Source organism: Phragmites australis, chromosome 16, assembly GCF_958298935.1.
Source record: "Phragmites australis chromosome 16, lpPhrAust1.1, whole genome shotgun sequence".
NCBI lineage: Eukaryota > Viridiplantae > Streptophyta > Magnoliopsida > Poales > Poaceae > Phragmites > Phragmites australis.
The window spans coordinates 8445884-8451883 of NC_084936.1; positions in this window are offsets into that span (position 1 = coordinate 8445884).

Consider the following 6000-nt stretch of genomic DNA (forward strand, 5'->3'; position numbering starts at 1 on the left):
TGTGTTTGCAGTGTGCTACCGGAATGTCAACCTTTAAGGGGGGTGAATGTAATACCCCAGACCATTAGCAGCCTAGTAGTGATGTTGGACCATTTTTCCTAGGTGTGGTTATGGTGGTTAGTTTGGGCTCGTGTGACCCAATTAGTGTGCTGGGGTGGTTTAATACCACTTTGTTAGTTTAGGTGGATGAGGGCCAGTGCATAAGCCTTGACACTCTAAACATATCACCTATGTGTTAACTCTTTTACACAAAGTAAGGACAAAAATGTAAGAGATGTGATATGCGTACGTGGGCCTGCTCCATAGGTGGGCTAGACTATAAGCGAATTTTGGACGGGGGTTACAGATCATGCTTAGATCATAGGAAAAACTCAGCAATAAACATATATGTCGATAACATCACATGCTAAGAGAATGAGACATTTTGCAATAGATAGTCCCATTGCATCACTTGCACCAAGTTATTGCATCAGCAAACATCAAAGTCGTGACATCAAACAATCATAATTTAGGCATCCCAGCACCATATTTTGAAAGATATTGTGGTGTTGTCGAACCACTACACCGTAGTATATAAAAAGTATTGCATGCATCAATCACCTGTGTTACAGCATTTACAAAAACTGAATGGTGCCCAGGTGCCACCAATAGCCTACTTAGAGTATTGCATGTTAATGAGCCCATGATGTTAGAGAGGTTTTGTGCAACCTTCTCTCAAGTAGGCATAAAAAAATGGTTAGGGGACTTAAGTTGGCCATGTATGAACTAAAAAATAGGAGGAAGACCAAGGCACGGATGAAGTAGTGCTTTGCCAGGAAAGTCCTAAGCATAGGTTCTTATCTGCATTGCTCATCCTAGCAAATATGTAACACCCAGTTTTAAAAGAACAAAACTGGGCACAACACATGTATGGCAGGATCAGGTTTTATACATGTGTTTACATCATCAATGTATCATCACAGTGCCATTATTACAATAACGTAATTAACTTAATACAAAAGGACCCGAGGGTCTAAAAGAAAACACAATAGAACTAAAGATCTTCAACACCAGCGGGGCTTCCATAATTCACAGGCGTCAACCGGGGGCACTCCAGCCTAGAACAACAACTCCGGGTCGAAGTCGTCTTCATCAAAGGTTGCAGCTTCATTGACGGCTTCTGAACGGCGGCAGAATGCAAGAGAAGGGACAATAGGTGTGAGTATAAAAATGTACTCCGCAAGTATAGGAAAAATATGCTATGGGGCTTAAGTCAAGGAAAGGTTACACACGGTTAACTGCACCAAGCAAATTTTAACCTAATGACTTCAACAACAGGCATCCTATTTACTAAGTGTGAAGACACCACTATAACAAAAGGATTGACTCATTGGATTCCATCAGGCTACCCAACCAACCATACCAACTTTGATCCCATCTAATCCCGGAGAAGTCCAAGTCCGCTCTTGTTCGTGAGCACGACTGATCGACCAGATTGATACTCTGCAGAGTTTGCACAGCTTTCCCCACAAGTCATGATTCCTGTGTTACTTCACACTTCCGGGATGTAGAGTCGGGGTCTCACTACAAGGCCTTTACAAAGCCCCCACCAACTTGTAGGATACACTGAGGTTTCACTGCTAACAGACGATTACATTGCTACAGAAGCCCCTCTTGTGCCACTCAACCGTCCAACGGTGCCCACAGAGTTAGAGGGGTGGCTAATTAGTTAGCTAGGCCATACCCATATAGGTCTCATGTTTGTGCGGATTCACTTGGTTACATGTTCAAGAATAATTCCTTAGGACCCCACAAAGGAACAAACACAAGCCTGTTGTTTAGCACCACCTCAAACCAACCATCCTGATAGGGTCCCTATACCATGTTGCTACAAGATTACCATACATGATTCTTGTTGCATAAATATTAGTTAAGATTAACATTTACCCAACTATGATAGCACTAGCATATCTACCCTTCATTAACCATGACTCATCAATGACGACAAGGAATAATCATACAAAAGCTAATAAACCCTAACATAGGATTCCAGTTTAGACAAGCATGCAATGAAGGAATAAATAGCTACACATGAATCCTAAAATGGTAGCAAGATGTTCAAGGACACTTGCCTTCAGTGGAGGGTTGCTCAAAGTCCTCGTCAGCTTGATCTTGAAGATTCATGAACTGCTCACCTCCTAGTTGACAAACCAGAAAAAACACACGAAGGAAACCTCTAAGAACAGTATAGCAAACAGTACTAAAACTAGGTAAAAATCCTATAAAAATATTCTAGATGTCGCTACGAATATTTGAGCGTAAAAATCGCCTAAATCGGAACTACGAGCAAAAAGTTATGAGCTTTTGAAGTTCCAGGGTCTTTTCTGCAAATTTTACTTGATTTATGAGAATAAACCGATTTGTTTTTATATTGGAAAACTAATTTATGACATAAATCAAAACTGATTCAATTTTCTATTGGAAAAACTCATGGCATTGGTCTACGGACCCATGGACCACAACCTGGAAGGCCGGTCCATGTCCACAGTGGGCCGATTATGAAGTGATGAAGGGGTATGCTATTAGGGTCGTAGGATTGATATCTGACGGCCGGGGTTCAAAGAGGCGGCGGACGGACTCTGCCGGCTGCGTAGACACGACGGGCGATGGCCGACGGTGGTAGGGTCGCCAGCGCATCGTCGGAGATGCGCGGAAATGAGCGTCCGGCCACGGATTTTGACGGGGAGACATGTAAAATGAAGAGGAGGGCAAGGGGAGCATTACCACGGGCTTCTCATTGACAGAGAAGGACAGAGGGTGGCCAGCGACAGAGAGAGGCGAACGGCGGGGCTCGGTCACGACGCGGGTGATGCTCTGTGGGTCGGGCGACGCTGAAGTGCGACCGGGAGCTTCTCCGATGACCCTATGAAGTCGTAGAGGGGAGGAAAGGGTTAGAGACGGCTCGGCCATAGAGAATTACGGCGGTGGCGGAGCTCTCATTGGCAACGAAGAAGATGACAGTGCTGAGGGTGAAACTGAGTGGGAAAGGAGGGGAAATGGGTTATATTGGTGTGGAACTTCGCCACAGAGACAAAGGCCGGCTTATATGCGCGAGGGGGGAAGTGCATCGGTCAAGATTCGAAGAGATGGGCCAGCGGCCTTGATGGAGATAAATGCGGTGGATTCCACATTAGAGAGGGGTAATGGAGGGGAAAACGGCCGGGGTGCTTGATTGAGGGGCGAGGATCGCGGTAGTGGCGCTTAATTGACGCGATACGGCTCGGGGAGGCTCGGATTTGAACGGACAGTGACGGTGGGCAGGATTGAGCTCCGGCGGTGGGAGGTAGGAGAAGGGAAGCCGCGGCTCTGGCACGCGTGGCTCGGCGGCTTGGCTCGGGTGGGGCCCACGAGGCAGAGAGACGGAGGAGGGAGGGGGCTGGCTCGGGCGCAGGAAGACCGACCCGATGGCCCACGCGGGAAGGAGGCTGGTGGCCCACGTGGTTGGAAGAGAGGGGAGGGAAGAGGTGGGCCAGGAGAAGGATTCGGCCCGGGAGGCTTTTACAATTTTGAAATTGCTTTTCTTTTTACATTTGAAGCAATTCAAAAGAGGTTTAAACGAGCGCCTTATAGTGAACTTTTGCAAACTTTTTCCACGCATAAAAACCTATTGCAACTACGATGGCATGAATGCACTAAACTTATATATAACCTATGGCAAATTAAATTTAGAAATTAATTTCTTCTATTGAACAACATTTGCAACTCCTATTTAAAATTATAGAAAAATTTTAAACTATTGTAAAAATTGAAATTTAGGGTGTTACAAAATACTAGTGTGGTTGCCTTGTTCTCGGTTAAATAACCCAATGCAAACTTGAGTGAGTCGCTAAAGAAGCTAGGACAGTTCATGACTGCCTCATGTACACTAGGGGTGACCTCACAGTGAATAGTTTCAAAAACAGTTGCACCAAAGCCCCAAATAGCATCAATAAGGCTAGACATGAGTGAGCTATCCTCCTCACTTCTTGCCACTCTCTTCCTCTTTCCTAAGACATGGACTTATGGCTTCAAAGTGACCTCAAAATGGTCATTAGGTTTAGCAGCATAAGTTTGTTCAGCATCCACATCAATTGCCTCAGTCGAGTCAATCAGCTTTTTTAGGGCCTCATTGGAATCCATTGCAAATATCCCAGTAGCAACCCCACTACCAAAGATAATTTGCATGCGCATTAAGTTTTCTAATGGCACATTGAGAAAGTCAACACCCTTGTGGTAGACCTAAATAGAAAAGACTGAATGGTAAGATAAAAGAGCAAATATCTAACATGGAAAATAGTAAAGTAGGCATGTTCAGCAAATCTTGATGTGCTCTTTGTAATGTTTAGCCTCTAGGGTTATCATATAATTTTCCTCATCCCAATTAACCCCACTTAGCTCCTTGAGCCTGCAAATTTTGACCAATCTAGCACACCACTTATGAAGGTGGTTGTACACATGAGTCCTAGAGACCTTTACTCCTGTGAACTCAGTCAAGTCCCTAGCAACTGAGTTCAAGTGAACTTCCTTAAACCCTTTGTCTGTCCTCATCCCCTCCCTACAAGGACAAAAAATGAGCGCAAGGTAAACTCATACATCACACTTTTCCATGTGAGCCTACCATTGCCTTAACCACCATTTCCATCTTCCCCATCGTTGCCCCCTGCCCACCGTTACCATCCTAGCCAGCATTGGCCACCCCTTGAGGAGCAAAGGTAGCCATGTCCTAATGTTATCAACATCACGCATTAGCAACAACAGAATATTAACACACCATTGTCACAGAAAGGATAACATCAAGTGTAATAGGGGATCATCATTGCAATAATCATGGTCTTAGCAAGTGAAGTATGAATGACAAAGCTTTTTATAGATGCAAAAAAGATTTAATCATTACAATAGAATCATGGTTTCAGCAGGTGAAGTATGAATGACAAACCTTTTAGATGAAAAAAAAGACTTCATCGTTGTAATAGAATCATGGTCTTATCAAGTGTGTTATGAATGGAAAACTTTAGCATAGTTACAATAATATAATACATTATTTCAATAGTTTCATGGTCTCAACTGTGAAAAATGAAAAGGCACGCATAGCGATAGTTGCAGTAATAGAATACATCATTGCAATAGTTACATGGTCTCAGCTGTGAAAAATGAAAGGCACACTTACAATAGTTGCATGGTCTCAGCTGTGGAAAATGAAAAGACACACATTGCAATAGTTGCAGTAATAGAATACATTATCGCAAAGTTGCATGGTCTTAACTGTGGAAAATGAAAGGCACACATTACAATAGTTGCATGGTCTCAGCTGTGGAAAATGAAAGGCACACATAAAAATAGTTGCAGTATAGAATTCATCATTGCAATAGTTGCATGGTCTCAGTAGGAAATAAATTAAAACCTCAAGCTACAATATTACATCACCATCACATTTAGTTAAATTATTTGATACCCATGAATTAAGTACATTAGACATGGCTTGAACCCCTGTTATCTCATATTTGTTGAGCCCAAATGTCCCTCTTAGTTGCCAATGTTGCATTGTCCATGACTACATTATTGAGAGCAGCCTCATCAACAGAAATTTGAAGCCCAAGCAGACTCAACAAGTACATGAGCATCATGTCCATGCCTAAGTATCCAATTATGACGGACGCAACATGTAAGAACTAGCTTCACTTGTGTCTTATATGGATTGAAAGGTTTGTTGTACAAAATTTTGAATCTATTCTTCGATGCATCAAAAGCCCTCTCTATAGTGACCCTCAAAGAGGAATGCCTTAGGTTGAATAGCTCTCTTAGGTTCTATGGGTTCCTTGCACCATATTGCCTCAAATGGTACCTTATACTTCTGTACAGTGGAAGAAACCCAGGTGAAGGGAATCGAGGACGTCCTAAGAGAGGGGGTGAATTAGGACACTTAAAACTATAGGGCCCAAAACTTTCACAAGATAAGCCTATCACAATTTCTATCTAAATGTG